Genomic DNA, 19863 nt, shown 5'->3' with positions numbered 1-19863 from the left:
AGGTCAAAATTCTCTTTAAGAGAGGTTGAAATCTCCAAGTGGTTATGATTTACAAATGAATGATCTGTCCTCTATTTATATGAGGAGTAATAAATTTCATTTTAGCCTAAGGCCCCATAAAACAATAAAATAATGTCACAAAATAATTTAGGTCACAAGCGGACCTACTAGCCAAGACAAAACATAAAATATTTCTCACACGTGTGAGTCTTCGGGTAGAATATGTTGACATCATGCATGCTTAGACCCCTTTACGGAAATTTTTAAGGCTTCTTAGTGCCATGCAAAGTGTAGAATCCTTCTAAAATCACCTTCTAAGGCTTAGCCCTTAAGTATCTATCAATACTCCTCTATCGATGCTAATTTTCATCTTGGGGCACCGAAGGTTGTTTCATGGATCCCCAAATGGCCATAGTGTTTGTCTCTGCGCCAACATTGAGGGCTTAAAAGGCGGTGTTAGCTCTCCCATGCCTCAAGGGGTGATAACATCCTCATCTAGGCCCTGGGTCAGCCATCATCCCTCACAAAGTGCTAAGGTTGTATGGGGGCATGTTAGGTCCAAGTTTATCATCCTGGAAATCATCAAATGTAGGGAAAAGTTCCAAAACATCGTTAGTGTTGGAGGTGCCAAAGGGTGTATATGATGTTCTTCTACTTATTGGAGTTCCATGGCTCTCAATGCCTCACATGTGGGTGTCAATGTGCTTCTCTAGAATCTTGAGACGAATTAAGGTGGTCAAGTCCCAGTTGTGGAACCACCTAATTATAACATCATAAGATCTAGCTAAATCAACAAACCATTAGGTCTAAGTGGACCAGGAATGAAAGTAATGAGCTTTTTTACACTTCAAACAAATATTCCCTTCCAAATTTGGGGCTATGAATAGAAAATGGTGTTATCTCCCTGGGTAAGAGTGGCTAAAGGACAATCCTATTAGGTGTTTCCAACCCCAAAGGGGTTTTGAGTGGTGTTTTCATTGATGCCAACATTTGTCTTTGAATTTTCTTGATATTTGTCTATAGATTGCATTGATTTGAAGCTCCATTGGTCAAGAAGTCATCAAATGATGATGCAGTCACAATGCCTCACCCTTGATGAAGAATTTGGATTGAAAAATCGATGTTTTCCTCTCAATACCATCTTCATTTGATTCTCCTCATTGTGTTGATTCCAAAGGTAGGTGGAACACCTCAAAACTGGCGGTTAAGGAGACATGCTTGGTCAAAGTTGGAAACCCATTATGTGGTCAAGAAGCCCCAAAATTCAATGTTAAAAGATAGGTGGATGTTTGGATAAACCTTCAAGTATATTTTTTTAATTTGTGTGGGTCTTATTAGTCCTCTAAATAAGGATCATTTTAGTCCAAATTGACTACCAAATAATGGATAAGTCAATCACTTAAAGGGTTTTTTTGTATGAAATTAAATCCTTATTTTTTTTTAAGCTCAGCTCCATAACCCATTGATCATATGGACCCCCCTTTAAACATTAATTTTATTGGTTTTTTGTTAGATCAACTTTATGCATCTAAGGGCTAGTCAACCCCTATAGAATCCCCCTCCATCATCAGATATACAGAATTCAAATCTCTCAATAATTGTATCAAAATTTTAAGCACACATCTATATTTAGTTTTGATTTCAATAGGCCAAGAGTAATCATTTTGATCTATGTATGACACTGAGTTTCCTAACGACATATTGAGATTGATTTGAGGCTTTCGGGGATTCCTTTGAGGAATTTTTCTTAGGCTCCATGTGGGGGTTTTTTGGCATGTTCTAAGGCCTAGTTTGGAACACCCCTAAGGACTAATTTAGGTCGTGAGGTAGGAGAAATTAAAACATCTTCTCACATATGCACCAATAGTTAGAATAACAGACCTAGAAAAATATTTTATGGTTTTCGCTTATGTTTTTAAATAGGGGCTTGGTGGAGTCCTAATGCAAAAAGGACCAATGGTTTTTTATGAAACAAGGAAGTTGAATGAGCATGAGAAAAATTATGTCACTCATGATTTGGAGCTTGCAACAATAGTGCATGCATTGAAAATGTGGATGCGCTAATTGCTTGGAAGGAAGTTTGTTTTAATAACATATCATGGGAGGTTGAGATATTTATTTGACCAACCCAAGTTGAATGCAAGATAGGAAAGATAGCTATCCTTGATTAATGAACTTGATTTTGAAATAAAATATATCAAATGCAAGGAAAACAAAGTAGTAGATGCTCTTAGCAGAAGAGTGCAAATGGCTCATGTGGAAACCTTCGGTACTAGTGAACTGTATATCAAAGAAAGGATCAAAGAAGTGTTTCTTCAATATGAGAATTATCATCATGTTAGGAATGCCTACAGTAGAATCCAAAAGGAGCATCGAGTAAAAATTACTCTCTTATGGAGGATGGTATGTTGAAATTCAAATTTACCTGGTATATACCTTGTGTGAGCAACTTGGAAAAGCTCATCTCTAACGAGTTTCATAAAATACCTTTTTCAGGTCATCATAGTTATAAAAGAATGATTACACCTATGAAAAATATGTACAGCTAGCCAAGCATTAAAAATTATGTTGCCAATTATATTGCCAGATGCTTGGATTTTCAGCAAGTGAAAATTGAGTGTAAACATCCACAGTGTTGTTACAACCAATCCCCATTCCTAAGTGGAAGTGGGAAGTCATTTCTCTAGACTTCATCATAGGATAAGAAGAGTTTGTATTTACAATGGAATCAGAGATCGAGGAATCTATAGCTTTTGAATTTTCTAATTGCTTAAGAGCTTCGTTTCTATCATTTCGGGCTATAAATGCACCTCTTGTTTTGATAACTAGTACTTCATCATTATCAAGCTAGTCTAGAGTCACTATGGTAGGATTAGGCTTTACCTGAAGATTATTTCTCTCGTGCTAATTCAAATTTGTCAAGTTTTCTCATTGTGGTATTCTTCATACAAATTACACGACGAGCAAGAGAACAAGGAGTTTGGTTGATATGTTCGTTGAGCAGCGTGAGCATGTGTTAAGGGAGAGGGCTTTGGTTGAGGTTTTATGTTAAATATTCCTTAATATGAAATCAATCTATTGCTCATATCTTGCATAAGTTGAATGATCGATGTCATATCTACTATTTGGTTTAACCCTTTAAAGGAACACTAGTCCTATGGAATTTTTCTTCATATTCTAAACAATTTTGAAGTGTGGACTCAAGACTGGTATCATTTTTCTCTTCCAACTGTTGACGATAAGGTGGGGGCAAGGAACTAGAATAGTGCATCATCACTGCTTGATTTTGAGGGCGGTTAATTTCAAGAACCTGATTATATAATTTTGTAAAACGAAGATTAAAAGATTTAATACTTTTTCCTTTTGAAAAGGAGACATTATTATAATCAGTTAAGAGGTAAATAGGTTTCTAGGTTTCTCATAGGTAGATTTCAACTGATAGAAAATATCTTTACAAGTAGAGAAGGATTTAGGAGGCAATTCAAAGAACTCAGCAACAACTTTATCCTGGAGGGAGTTCACAAATAATTGCATGCAAGTAACATTGGTGTTTCCCCCAATGTTGTGGCAAGCATTAAAGAATGCGATCAAGTGCTCATTCATAGTGATGGTCTCGTTGGATGAGAAATTAGGTAAATTTTCATTAAATTTAGGGAGAGGAGCATTGGTTGGAGCTAGGTTTAGAGGATATTGCACATGCCAATGAGTATTATTAAGATCCTCTTCAAATTGAAACAAATCATATTTTTGAATTACTTTAGCATGATTGGTGGTCAACTAATGAGGCATGGAGGATGAATAAATTGATCCAATTAAGATTGTGGGAGTAGAAATTGAGCCTGAACCTGAGCTTGATGAGGAAGACCCAAAGGTTGTGGACCCCTAGGTTTTGGAGGAAGGTTGAGATTGAGTTCTAGACATTATGCATTTTGTAGGAGAGGTAGTCCTAGAAGAGCTAATTAAAATTTGTAAAAATTGGTGTCGAGCTTTAACTTCTAAGATGACTTTGCATCTTTGGATTTCGTCAATAGGAATGTATTCAAGACTATCGCCTCTAATACATTTAGAGGATCAAGTTTCACTACTCATACGAAGGCTATTAACAAGGGGCATGCACACGTTGGTGTTCATATTCAAACTGTTGATTGATTAAGACCTCTTGTTGATCAACTATTTCAATCTCACGTGCAATTACAGGCCAATCATGATTCAATTGATCAATAGTAGGAGCAATCCATAATATGCAATCGAGAAGAGAATTAGTGATGTGTCTTTGATCATTCAATTGGGGGAAAATATTAGGTTGTGTATTAGAGTAGATGGTCATCAAATAATGTAGATTTCAAAAAAACCAAAGAGTATCAAATGAGTTCTATCAACTAGTTATTAATGATCAGGATGCTCACATTGATGTATTCACCTTCGTGCAACTTCCCTTTGTTCTTCTAATTCAATATATCGAGAAATGATAGCCCACTTTCTTGTACACTCTTGATTACAAGAAATGTTTTGAAGAATAAAATCAAGCAAAGAATAAGTGATATTAGTCTGGTCAAGAATCCATAACCCAAGGTTAGGTTGTTCAACAAACTGAACAGTCATAAATTTGAGAAAGGATTAAAACTACTAAGGAATCAGTGAATTCCCCAGTATGGTTTCTAGAAGTTTGTTTATCAAAGAGGAGTTTCGTGCTTCTCTTAACCAACCCCTCAAACCTCACGAGGGATAGTGAGAGAATGGAACAAGTCTAGCATAGGTTGTATGCCTTATAATGTGATGAATTGAAAGAGGATTAACCATTTTTTGTGACTTTAAATCATTATTTACAAGATGTTTGAGTCGAAAACAAAAATAAAACACAATAATTTATACGATAATGTTTGAATTTTCATAAAACTATAGCAAAATAAATAAACACATTAAACTCGTGATCATAAGTTTAAAATCAAACATGTATGGAAACAAATTGATCAATGTTTTAAGGCTTTTAGGCCTCAATAGTTGTATATTCTCGGCTCATTAAACATAGGAAATAAATTGCCAATAATATGTGAAAAATGTAAGAAGTATATACAAAATTATAGAGAAAATAGGTTGATTTTATTAAATAATAATTTTATGAGTATAACAAAATCAAAAGGCAGATTTCTATGAAGAATCATTGTCCAAATCAGATTCTAAATGACTGCAATGTAAAAAAAATCATATACAGAATTCGAGGAAAGAAAATAAAATGACGAAACATTCTTCAAAACACCATCAATTTCTCTAATATAATGGTAGGCAACTTATCTCTCTACAAAATTAATGGTTGTTAGCACTGGCTAAATAATACTAGACCTTCAAACAATAAATAAATGACAGAAAATCAAGTTACCTAAAATTAGGAATCCAAAGGATGAGTGGATTTTTTCGTTAGACAACATCTTCCCTTCGAAAATATATGCTACCACCTTTAGATCCAACTTCTAGTAACTCACAGAATATCGAAATCACAAGGAATGGATGGCAACTGAAATTTAGTGCATACCTCTCATAACAGTCTTCTCTCTCTTGCCTACATAGCCCTCTCCCTCTTTTATATTCCATCAAAGTGGTTGGGCCATTTAACCACTTGAGTAATTAATCATGACATGTTCTTTAACACAATTTTTATTAGAGGTAGAGGGTGTGGTTCTAAAGGTGAAAATAAATCAATTAAATTTATAAATCATATTAAAGTTTTCTAGTAGGTGGGACCCTCCTTATTGTTGAAATTTGTTTGAAGGCTAGAATTTCTTAACATGATAATTTACTTGTGAGTATTGACTATTGTTGTTTTAAGCATTTACTTCATTTACCTATGTCATCAAGCAACTATATATTCAAAGATATAAATAAAGTGAACAAGAGACAAGAGACACCAGAGATTAAGCTAGATGCTAGGGAAAAAACCACAAGGGCAAAACTCAACAATCCTTTCCTTATAGACTCTTCATCAACAAAAGAAATCTAAGTCAAGCTAACTAGTGATCCAAATTCCAAGTCATCCCTCCAAACTTTTCCATGAATTGTACACAAGATAGTCAAGTAATCTATTTATACATGCCTACCATGTTACAGAGATATAGGTGCCATAAAAAGCTTTCTTCATTACCGGGAAGGATGCCATAAGAACTTCCATCAACACAAGGAATATGCCACAAGAACTCACATCTTCATAGAGAAATATGTCATAGGAAATTCACATCACAAATAGCGTTTAAATCTTCATGTGCTATAGACAATAATAGTCTTTGATAACTCACATTCCTCATGAAAACATCACAGATATATTTTTGCTTCAAAATTTTCATACTTCATATAGATATATTCATTGAGCGAGGGTATTTAAATGACTTCTTATCTTCCTATACTTCGGCCTTCAAACTTCCTTTTTTTCTTTGTAGATTTGCAAAGAGGGAATACATGTTGGATTCAATATCAAGTTCCTTTGAGGGAGAACGAGTGTATTTATTTATATAGTCATCATTGAGGCCGAAAGGGTGCTAAAAATAGGTTGATCTGACATGTTCCTTAGAGAGCCACCTTGGAAGTTTGGAAGGAAAAATGACACTCACAAAAATTCAAATTGTCTTCTTTTACAAGGGTCACAAAGAACATGCCCTTTTACATTTTCTTTTGACCAAAAACAAAGCATGAAGAACATGCTAGGAAATAAAGTTATTTTTTCTTCTTTTGTTTATACACAAAATATATATTGATACAAGTACAATGAAAATTATGAAGATTGGACCTCGTTTTAACACTTAATCCATAAAACATAAGTAATTCGTTATGACTTTCAAACTTATAATACCTTTTGTCACAACTTCTATGCATCTATCATGCAGTCATCATTTGTACCTTTCAAACAAATAAGTAAACAAATGTTGTCTAAAACAATATGCATAGTCAACACATGGTTTGTATGCCTCCATAAAACCATCATTATCTAATTATATGCATGTTGAAATAAATTTCATCAACAACAAAAATAGACATATCCTCCTTGTACCTCCCAAAGGACCTTTTGTTTCTCCATAATGATCATAATCCATATATATAAATATATCCTCCATAATGCATGTGCATTCTCAAGATAACATAATACATGAACCATGAAAGTCCTCAAAATAAGCCATCATGTAAATAAGTGTTGTAATAATATTCACATAAATACACAAAACTACTACATATCCATTTAAACCGGTGCAAATAAACCAAACAATAGTAGAAAACAACATCCATTTGTATATTGAAATCATAATAAAAATATCCATTAACTGTGATTTCAACTTGCGAGAGGGAACACTTTCAGCCTGTTGCTCTTCTTGGTGAGGGTGAGATGTCCTTGAGTGAGATGAAACATGAGAGGAATCAGATTTGGTGACTTGGGATTTTTTTCGTTTATTGCTTGTGGTAGGTTGAGGGGTAATAACATGCTTAGAGGACTGAGCAACTGGATGAGAAAGTACGATAGGCTATTTGGAATTTGAACAACATATGGAGATTGTTGATCAACGAGTCTAGAAGGATAGGGAATTGTCTGTGGAGAAGGTACAACACATGAAGAAATTGACTATAGGTAATGAGACACATTTGACTCAAGAGGAGGAGGAGGAGGAAATGAAACAATAGGATAGCCTTGAACAAAACACAAAGGTTGTCCTGGAATCGTGTTTTTCCAACCATCATTATTGGGAACAATAAGAGGGAAAGACATGTGGGGTGGCACAGGGATGCCAATTCTTGGTCTGTCATGAACATGAGGTTGTTGAGGCTAAGTGATGGGTTGGGAAATAGGTTGGCCTGTGAGGTTCACTATGCTAGTTTGAAGCAACTGCCTAAGTTCCTTTGTATCCCCGTCAAAATGAAATGATACCCTAGGCCTTATTTATCTTCTTAAACCCAAGTTTATATCCCTATTTCCTCTTCCTCTACATCTGTTTCTATTATAAAAACTCATACTGTAATTTCCCTAAGATAGCCTCCTCATTTTTATTGACAGAAAAAAGTGTGAGAATCATTGAATTGACATGTGTAACACCCTCCTCCCACATCTACCCAAGCAACCGGCCAGCCGAGGTAAATATGCGATGAGAGGCCACTATGATATGATTCGACCTCCTATGGAACCGATAGAAACACACGATACAAACATCAAACATCATCAACAAAACCCTCAGAGGACAAGTTAGCCACTCAAACAATATGTCCCTGGGTCCCACTGTTGTTTAAGTCTCTTGGGCCATATTTGCTCTCATGTTATGGGCAAGGGAGCGGTCAGCAACCTAAAGTCACTCTCACGGGCCTGCCTGCCAGCGACTATAGGCCAGAATTGTAATTTTTGTGCTAGCGACCTGAGGATTTAAGCCACTTTTAAGGCTCAGAGCTCAGCCCACTACCCAGAATTGATCCATCTCTTCAAATTAGTAAAGTTACATGGAAATGACAGTACTAAAGAAAATACTTGTTCAAGACCTTGACTGGACCCCTACTAGCCATGACAGGAATTTCATAAAACATATTGCCAATGTGTAATCTACAGGTGTAATTCACAGTTTTGAGCATAGGGGTCTCATACTTAGCTAAGAGTCACTAAGAAACATTGGTGCCTCAACGAATCAACTGCCATTCCATCCATTAGGTCATAGGTACATTGATCAGTCAATTATGAGTAAAAACATGATGAGAGCCACACATGGTTGTTGTCATAAAACATATACATAACCAGCATAATAGCAACAGAAATAATCATGAAAGTATAGTCATATAGATCACATATAATCCATCAAGATACTCATAGAAATACAAGGAGAAATAACCTTTCATTAATGATGAAATATCCAAACTTGGGATGGGACTTCCACGTTCCACCCAACCATAGAATGGCTAAGCCAAATCTCTCTTCAGCCATTCACCCTCATGCCATATTCCAAGCATGAATGTGGGATCTCATTGAACACATCAACCAAAACTCATCCAATGCTTCTAGAGGCCATCCACCTCAACCCATCAAAGAGTGATTCCACCTCATGGTCGGACATCACCAAAACCATAATCATATCAGTCTCTATCCCATCCATCCACGACTTCAGATCGTTTGTCCAACCTGACTACAGGACTAGTAACTCAACCCATAGCTTTTACCGGGCTCCAAAGCGTTTGTCCAACTAAGGCTACGGGACTAGTAACTCAACCCACCAAGGGCTCTATAGAATTTTTCTAACCCAGGCTATGGGACTAGTAACTACACCCAAGTTACTTCAGGGCTCCAAAGTGTTTTTCCAACCCAGGGTATGGGACTAGTAACTCAACCAAAGATAAGGAAACATGAGAACCAATAAAAATCACAACAAGGAAATAAACCCACAATCACCGTAGCTATCCAGGAAATGGCAAGGCTAGGCAATGCACTGTCCATCTCAGCCATCCTCCATGCCAATGACATATCACAACCAACAAACCACATGCATATGCCATGCATGCCAAAACTAGTGAAGAAATCATACATGCAACTCGTTACCTGCATGAAAATATGATGTAGTTGTTGATGCCAATGCCTTCTTTCCCTTTTTCGCTCTTCCTTTGCCTTCTTTCTCCAAGAATCCAAGTATGCCACACCCCCCAAGAGTGCTCCAAGAAAACTTTAAGTGTCCAAGACTATGAGAGAGAGAGAGAATAATGAGAGTGCTCCAAAACTGAATGGAAAACAGTTACCTACTGATCCTCAGAATCCTTTTTATGAATGAGGCCTCTATTTTCTTCATTTTCCATTATTTTCCTTCATTTTCCTCTTCACATGCAGCCTATGACCTTTCACCTCCTTTTTCTCCTAATTTCCATTATTTTCATAAATAATTGTGCCAAAAATTCCATTTTGCCTTTCCAAATCCTTAGCAATTTCCTTTTCCAATTTCCTTAGCCATAAACAACCAAATGAACACCCCCTAGGATGCCTTTCCCAACATTCAACTTGGAATAAGCGTCCCATCATCAGCGTTTATTGTTTTTTAACTTTTATTACATGGAATTTTTACCAGGGTTGTTACAGAACCCTCCCCCTTGGGAGACACCGCCCTCGGTGTTCAATCACACATATACCTCAGCATCTTGTTGAATGAAGCCATACTGCTCATGGAGATTTATAACATAGCTCAATGCAGTATTTACAATGAAATATTTGCTCTAGAGAAAAAAATTATAACAACATGACAACATATTGCATAGTGGAGCTTTATAACACAGCTCATTGTGGTATTTAAAATGATCATCCTGTTGAGTGTGTTAGCTACCTATACCAATAGGTTTCATATTTGATGATTGGCAAAGAAAGTTCCAAATATGCTCTGCTTTGGTGATACAAAGATCCCATATTTCCAAAAGGAGACAAGGTGTGTATATAGCTTCATGTTGATTAAGTTTTGATGGGTGGTCCAAAAGCCTAATCTGGATCATGCCATGTTTCAATTTTTATGTTGTAAAATAGAGAAAGAAGTCTGTCCAAACTGTTTAATCTTGGCAGACCAATAGCTTAGGTAGAGAAATAAGGTTCCCAACTGCTTAATCTGGGACCTTGGAAGCAATAAGGGTAGTTCCAGATAGAAAATCAAAAGAAAAAGCCAAGAGAAAAGAAAAGGCACATAAGGGTCTACAAGTCTAAGTGCACCCTCCATGAAGAAACAAAAAATGCTAGGAAAGTAGATGGGTAGGCAGATGGGGTTGCAGAAATGGCATTTCTCTCAAATGAATCTTGCTGGTCTAATACACAGCAAAACAAAGAAGCATGACTAACTCCCCTTTTCCCCCTTTTCACCTATATCACTAACATCCCTTCATCAGTTGTCTTCGTAGAAGAATTTGAGGTTTTATGGTGGTTCTTATTCCTTTAAAAGCCACATTTCTTGTCTAAAAATCTTTTCATTTTGATCTACTCCCTAAGCTAAGTTTTCTTCACATAAACTTAGTGATTTCACTCCTCATTCACCTTTTCCATCCATATTAACCCCTAACTTCTATTATCTAAATCCCCTATGTTATCCTTTCCCTACTATTATAACACTATGGTGTATAAACCCCAAGCATGGTATAAATATCCCTCCCCTTGGCATTATAGCCCTATGTTCACTATATGGATTAAATTGACATCTGGTCAGTTTAAGAGCCCTAAGCCTTACCCCTCTTTCCCCTTCAGAAGTCATTTAACCCACTAAACCCTTCATTTGCCAAAAAACCTTGTGATAAACCCCTTTTTACCCCTAACCCGCTTCATTTGCAAAAAACATACAAAAAACCCATTTTTTCCATTTACCGAAAGTCTTAGCGCTATCCGCATTTTTATAAAAAACATTGAAAAAACCATGTAAATTGCCAAATTCCTAAGGTTCCCGCCGGGCGCAAATCTCAAAAGAAATATTATTTTAATCCCGCCCCCCATCCGTATCATCCGGCCACCTCAACGATCCGTCGACCGTCGGATCAGGCCCTTTTCATCCGACAGCCCTCGTGCATTTCGGACCGGCCCCGACGTCCAAAAGATACCGTCCGAAATTTGTCAAAGGGTGACGTCAAGCCTCTGCCACGCGTCACCCCCACATCGTATTGGAGGCCCCTCTGACAATTCCACTTCCGTATGGAAGGCGGTGCGATATGAAACCGCTAACCACTTCCGGTTTCGGTGAACCCGCCTGCCATAGTCATCGCCGCGTCGGCGCCCCCTTCCGCCTTTGCTCCACCTGTCTGCCACCTCGCCATCCCCGTGGACCACTCTTAAGCCGCCATGTCACCCGATGACGTCATCCGACCTTGACCCCACCTGATGACATCATGCTGACGTCATCCAAAAAAAGCGCCAATGTTCCAAAAAATCCATATTTTGGCCAAAATTTCGCGTTTTTTGCACTTTTTGCAAAAACGGCTGTCGTTTTCTCTGCATGTTCTTCACGTCCAAACTCACGCCAACCTGCTGAATTCGACCTGGAGACCGCTGGCGCGCCATTTCCACCTGCATTCGAGACCATTGTTAACAGTTGCCAGGTATTTATCCCTGTAAATCCCTCCTGCGCCTCGTTTTTTCTGTAAATCGCCAAAACTAGCTTAAAACAATGAAAAAACACATAATTCACTGGCGAATCCCCTGTGCCTAGTCCCCATTTGCACTGTAAGGTCGAAATTCACCATTTGAGCTTTATATTACCAGAGTTTTCATAAAACTTACATTCTATTCGCGCAATCGTGGACTGGTAGCCTAAACTACACCAATTTGCTGTGAAAAAGAGTTTGAAGCCAGGCATTTGTCTTATCCATACTTTGAGCAGTATTTCAATTGCTGTAATTAACCATTTATTCTCTATTCATCAGTAATTCACCTTTCTTTCTAAAGAAAAACACTTTGGTGTCGCTCTACACAGTAACACCAGTTTTTAAACAACAGAAATCCTAAAGGTGACCAGGGATCCTCCAGTAGCACCTGTAGCCTTGAATGTTGCCCCTTTAAATGCCCCTCGGAGATAATTGGAATGGCAACCTCTAGCAGGCCTGGATTATCAAATATCAGAGGAAATGCTTATGAAGACCAAGTTCCACATCCACCTGCTAAATGAATTGAAGGCTAAACATGAGAATGGAACTGATGTATTGGGCATATCGGACTCTTTTCTCCCTATCTTCAAGCTCCCTCAGGTCAACCAGTTTCCTGATTTAATCCACCTATATGCCGAATGCTATGACCCTACTCAGAGGGTTGTGCTTGACCCCTCAGGCTCAGTTGTTTTCTATATCACCCCTGAAGCTATCAAAGAGATGCTGAACTTCAAGACTGAGAAGAAGCTAGTTTCTTTATCACTAATAGATTTGATAAATCAAGGAGCTAGATTGACAGATGCTCAGGTCACCAAACTCAATCAGTTGTACATTGGCTCTGACTCTGTGAAGTATCCTCCTATTAACCAAGTATACCTCAACCAATTGGGCAGAGATCTTGCAGACATGATTAGTCCCATTTTGGGCTATAATTCAATTGAATTTGTTGATGAAACTGTGCTAGTGATCATGCTCATGTTCGCTCCTGGCAAGTCTCCAATCTGCTATGACTATGCCACCTACATCTCTGATAAGATACATGAGCAGTTGATGAACCTGGCAAGAGAAAAGGTGTTCAGATACACCTCTTACATCTATCACTTAATCCTATATTATCAACATGAAAAGTTTTCTTTTGCTGTGAAAAGAGTGGATGCCCAAGGCAATCCAAGGTCAGTGGTCTATTGGTCCTCTGTCTTCCACTGCAAATCTGACTCTCCATATACTTACTGTGAGTTCATAGATCTCTTCATCCACCCAGCCATGTCTCTGATGATGAGCTCACCTCCTCCAAGACTAACTGATGAGATGCAAAGGGTACTTCAGTTGTCTAAATCTTACAACATTGGGGACTGGTACTTCTACCAGAACCACACAGTTATAAGGATATATGGGTGTGAGTTACCCCCATACAGATTTCTTAAATATGTGCACATGAGATTGTTTGCCCTGGAATACTTTAGGCAATTTGGGAATGCTGATGTGCTGCACTTTTCAGGCAGAGGCAAGAAAGCACAACTCAAGGTCAGGAACCAATTAGGCCACTTTATCTACAACAAAAGGGAGGAAGGTTGGCAAGAGGCGGATAGCATGTTAGAGTCCCTTGGCTTGCAAACCAGTTTCCTTTGGAAACCTTATGACCCCAATCACTTCATAAGCCTAAGAAGGGTCATATATAGGCTGGCTAGTTATGACCACGTAAGGATTCCTCATATAGAAAAGTATGCAAATCAAACAAAGTGGAGGAGAGGAACCTTAGAGGATCCTATCACACAAGAAGAGTTAAATCAAAGAGCACTAAGAAATCTGAAAAAGGTGGCTGACCTAGAGCTTTGTTCACAGGTGTTCACTCTTCCAAGCACTCAAGTGGGAACAACTGCATCTTCCTCCACAGCAAATCAGCAAGCAGCCAAAGCTACTGAGCAAACCTCTACCAAAGGCAAGGAAAAGGAAATGGAACCAGAATAGCCACCTCATGAGGAGGTACAGCAACAACAACAACAGGTACAACAGCCACAAGAGGGGAAAAAAGAGAAAGAGCAGCCACTGCAGCAGGAAAAGGCAGCTGAGGCCCCAATTTTAACTGAGCAACAGCCACCACAAATTGTGCCTCCTAGGCCGGAAACAACAGCTGAAGCCTTAATCCTCCAAACCCCACAAAAGGAGGATATGAGTAGAAAGAGGGACAGAGAGACTCCCCTCACAACAACAATAACTCAAGGGGAGAAAATACACATAATGAATCCCCTTTCAGAAGAGGAAATGCCTATGGGGAAATCTTTGGGCATGGGCCCACCAAGTATGGAGGCCTCAGCAAGTTCCTTCCAGCAGGAACAAGAGAGGATAGTGGGAGGAGAAGTCAGCTCCTCAAGCCAGTAGAGAGAAGGTGAACTGAGCATCAAACAGCAGTTCATTGACATAAAGAGGAGGAATGAGCCAATAAAAATACAGCTATATAATCATTTGTTGAAAATGGCTCCCACTAACCAGCAAAGACTGATGTCTTCATATGATGTTAATGAAGGCAAAATGATCATGAGTCACTTCATGCCCACTGCATTGCAACCACAACCCCCTTCAGACTACTTGAGGACCAATCTTGAGGTCCTTGCCAAGGACATCCACCCAATGGACAAAATCGAATTGCATAAGCAAACGGGTGAGATGGTGTATGCCTCCTTGGCAGACAAGACATTGGATAACTACAGGCTAGAAAATAGCCTAAATAATACAGTTGCCCAACTTGAGTTGGAGAGAGCATCCTCTCAAGCAAAGGACAACAGGATCAGGGCCTTAGAAGATATAATCATAGAGATTGGGCATGACCCCAAGGACATCAAGGGCATACAAGCATTATTGAAATTGAGGGATGTAGACATGGCAGCATTGAAGAAAAAGATCAAAATCCCAGCAACTATTCACCCTCAAACGGAAGAAGTTGCCCAGCTGAGACATGATCAAGATGCGGCAGCTTTGCTGGTGTCTTTATACAAACAGCTGATCCAGACTCAATTAGCTTTGTGGAGCCACTGTTAGCTACCTATACCAATAGGTTTCATATTTCATGATTGGCAAAGAAAGTTCCAAATATGCTCTGCTTTGGTGATACAAAGATCCCATATTTCCAAAAGGAGACAAGGTGTGTATATAGCTTCATGTTGATTAAGTTTTGATGGGTGGTCCAAAAGCCTAATCTGGATCATGCCATGTTTCAATTTTTCTGTTGTAGAATAGAGAAAGAATTTTGTCCAAACTGTTTAATCTTGGCAGACCAGTAGCTTAGGTAGAGAAATAAGGTTCCCAACTGCTTAATCTGGGACCTTGGAAGCAATAAGGGTAGTTCCAAATAGAAAATCAAAAGAAAAAGCCAAGAGAAAAGAAAAGGCACATAAGGGTCTGCAAGTCTAAGTGCACCCTCCATGAAGAAACAAAAAATGCTAGGCAAGTAGATGGGTAGGCAGATGGGGTTGCAGAAATGGCATTTCTCTCAAATGAATCTTGTTGGTCTAATACACAGCAAAACAAAGAAGCGTGACTAACTCCCCTTTTCCCCCTTTTCACCTTTATCACTAACATCCCTTCATCAGTTGTCTTCGTGGAAGAATTTGAGGTTTTATGGTGGTTCTTATTCCTTTAAAAGCCACATTTCTTGTCTAAAAATCTTTTCATTTTGATCTACTCCCTAAGCTAAGTTTTCTTCACATAAACTTAGTGATTTCACTCCTCATTCACCTTTTCCATCCATATTAACCCCTAACTTCTATTATCTAAATCCCCTATGTTACCCTTTCCCTACTATTATAACACTATGGTGTATAAACCCCAAGCATGGTATAAATATCCCTCCCCTTGGCATTATAGCCCTATGTTCACTATCACGGATTAAATTGACATCTGGTCAGTTTAAGAGCCCTAAGCCTTACCCCTCTTTCCCCTTCAGAAGTCATTTAACCCACTAAACCCTTCATTTGCCAAAAAACCTTGTGATAAACCCCTTTTTACCCCTAACCCGCTTCATTTGCAAAAAACATACAAAAAACCCATTTTTTCCATTTACCCAAAGTCTTAGCGCTATCCGCATTTTTATAAAAAACATTGAAAAAGCCATGTAAATTGCCAAATTCCTAAGGTTCCCGCTGGGCACAAATCTCAAAAGAAATATTATTTTAATCCCGCCCCCCCATTTGTATCGTCCAGCCACCTCAACGATCCGTCGACCATCGGATCAGGCCCTTTTCATCCGACGGCCCTCGTGCATTTCGGACCGGCCCCGACGTCCGAAAGATACCGTCCGAAATTTGTCAGAGGGTGACGTCAGGCCTCTGCCACGCGTCACCCCCACATCGTATCGGAGGCCCCTCTGACAATTCCGCTTCCGTATGGAAGGCGGTGCGATATGAAACCGCTAACCACTTCCGGTTTCGGTGAACCCGCCTACCAGCGTCATCGCCGCGTCGGTGCCCCCTTCCGCCTTTGCTCCACCTGTCTGCCACCTCGCCATCCCCGTGGACCACTCTTAAGCCGCCACGTCACCCGATGACGTCATGCTGACGTCATCCGACCTTGACCCCACCTGATGACATCATGCTGACGTCATCCAAAAAAAGTGCCAATGTTCCAAAAAATCCATATTTTGGCCAAAATTTCGCGTTTTTTTCACTTTTTGCAAAAACGGCTGTCGTTTTCTCTACATTTTCTTCACGTCGAAACTCACGCCAACCTGCTGAATTCGACCTGGAGACCGTTGGCGCGCCATTTCCACCTGCATTCGAGACCATTGTTAACAGTTGCCAGGTATTTATCCCTGTAAATCCCTCCTGCGCCTCGTTTTGTCTGTAAATCGCCAAAACTAGCTTAAAACAGTGAAAAAACACATAATTCACCGGCGAATCCCCTGTGCCTAGTCCCCATTTGCACTGTAAGGTCGAAATTCACCAGTTGAGCTTTATATTACCAGAGTTTTCATAAAACTTACATTCTATTCGCGCAATCGTGGACTGGTAGCCTAAACTACACCAATTTGCTGTGAAAAAGAGTTTGAAGCCAGGCATTTGTCTTATCCATACTTTGAGCAGTATTTCAATTGCTGTAATTAACCATTTATTCTCTGTTCATCAGTAATTCACCTTTCTTTCTAAAGAAAAACTCTTTGGTGTCGCTCTGCACAGTAACACCAGTTTTTAAACAACAGAAATCCTAAAGGTGACCATGGATCCTCCAGTAGCACCTGTAGCCTTGAATGTTGCCCCTTTAAATGCCCCTCAGAGAGAATTGGACTGGCAACCTCTAGCAGACCTGGATTATCAAATATCAGAGGAAATGCTGATGAAGACCAAGTTCCACATCCACCTGCTAAATGAATTGAAGGCTAAACATGAGAATGGAACTGATGTATTGGGCATATGGGACTCTTTTCTCCCTATCTTCAAGCTCCCTCAGGTCAACCAGTTTCCTGATTTAATCCACCTATGTGCCGAATGCTATGACCCTACTCAGAGGGCTGTGCTTGACCCCTCAGGCTCAGTTGTTTTCTATCTCACCCCTGAAGCTATCAAAGAGATGTTGAACTTCAAGACTGAGAAGAAGTTAGTTTCTTTATCACTAATAGATTTGATAAATCAAGGAGCTAGATGGACAGATGCTCAGGTCACCAAACTCAATCAGCTGTACATTGGCTCTGACTCTGTGAAGTATCCTCCTATTAACCAAGTATACCTCAACCAATTGGGCAGAGATCTTGCAGACATGATTAGTCCCATTTTGGGCTATAATTCAATTGAATTTGTTGATGAAACTGTGCTAGTGATCATGCTCATGTTCGCTCCTAGCAAGTCTCCAATCTGCTATGACTATGCCACCTACATCTCTGATAAGATACATGAGCAGTTGATGAACTTGGCAAGAGAAAAGGTGTTCAGATACACCTCTTACATCTATCACTTAATCCTATATTATCAACATGAAAAGTTTTCTTTTGCTGTGAAAAGAGTGGATGCCCAAGGCAATCCAAGGTCAGTGGTCTATTGGTCCTCTGCCTTCCACTGCAAATCTGACTCTCCATATACTTACTGTGAGTTCATAGATCTCTTCATCCACCCAGCCATGTCTCTAATGATGAGCTCACCTCCTCCAATACTAACTGATGAGATGCAAAGGGTACTTTAGTTGTCTAAATCTTACAGCATTGGGGACTGGTACTTCTACCAGAACCACACAGTTATAAGGATATATGGGTGTGAGTTACCCCCATACAGATTGCCCAAATATGTGCCCATGAGATTGTTTGCCCTAGAATACTTCAGGCAATTTGGGAATGCTGATGTGCTGCACTTTTCAGGCAGAGGCAAGAAAGCACAACTCAAGGTCAGGAACCAATTAGGCCACTTTATCTACAACAAAAGGGAGGAAGGTTGGCAAGAGGCGGATAGCATGTTAGAGTCCCTTGGCTTGCAAACCAGTTTCCTTTGGAAACCTTATGACCCCAATCACTTCATAAGCCTAAGAAGGGTCAAATATAGGCTGGCCAGTTATGACCACGTAAGGATTCCTCATATAGAAAAGTATGCAAATCAAACAAAGTGGAGGAGAGGAACCTTAGAGGAGCCTATCACACAAGAAGAGTTAAATCAAAGAGCACTAAGAAATCTGAAAAAGGTGGCTGACCTAGAGCTTTGTTCACAGGTGTTCACTCTTCCAAGCACTCAAGTGGGAACAGCTGCATCTTCCTCCACAGCAAATCAGCAAGCAGCCAAAGCTACTGAGCAAACCTCTACCAAAGGCAAGGAAAAGGAAATGGAACCAGAACAGCCACCTCATGAGGAGGTACAGCAACAACAACAACAGGTACAACAGCCACAAGAGGGGCAGCAAGAGAAAGAGCAGCCACTGCAGCAGGAAAAGGCAGCTGAGGCCCCAATTTTAACTGAGCAACATCCACCACAAATTGTGCCTCCTAGGCCGAAAACAACAGCTGAAGCCTCAATCCTCCAAACCCCACAAAAGGAGGATATAAGTAGAAATAGGGACAGAGAGACTCCCCTCACAACAACAACAACTCAAGGGGAGAAAAGACACAGAATGAATCCCCTTTCAGAAGAGGAAATGCCTATGGGGAAATCTTTGGGCATGGGCCCACTAAGTATGGACGCCTCAGCAAGTTCCTTCCAGCAGGAACAAGAGAGGATAGTGGGAGGAGAAGTCAGCTCCTCAAGCCAGCAGAGAGAAGGTGAACTGAGCATCAAACAGCAGTTCATTGACATAAAGAGGAGGAATGAGCCAATAAAAATACAGCTATATAATCATTTGTTGAAAATGGCTCCCACTAACCAGCAAAGACTGATGTCTGCATATGATGTTAATGAAGGCAAAATGATCATGAGTCACTTCATGCCAACTGCATTGCAACCACAGTCCCCTTCAGACTACTTGAGGACCAATCTTGAGGTCCTTGCCAAGGACATCCACCTAATGGACAAAATGGAATTGCATAAGCAAACGGGTGAGATGGTGTATGCGTCCTTGGCAGACAAGACATTGGATAACTACAGGCTAGAAAATAGCCTAAATAATACAGCTGCCCGACTTGAGTTGGAGAGAGCATCCTCTCAAGCAAAGGACAACAGGATCAGGGCATTAGAAGATATAATCACAGAGATTGGGCATGACCCCAAGGACATCAAGGGCATACAAGCATTATTGAAATTGAGGGATATAGACATGGCAGCATTGAAGAAAAAGATCAAAATCCCAGCAACTATTCAC

Source organism: Pinus tabuliformis, chromosome 1_2 (genome assembly GCF_031772625.1).
Source record: "Pinus tabuliformis cultivar Carrire ecotype Pingquan chromosome 1_2, CPIR1, whole genome shotgun sequence".
NCBI lineage: Eukaryota > Viridiplantae > Streptophyta > Pinopsida > Pinales > Pinaceae > Pinus > Pinus tabuliformis.
This window is presented reverse-complemented; position numbering follows the sequence as displayed.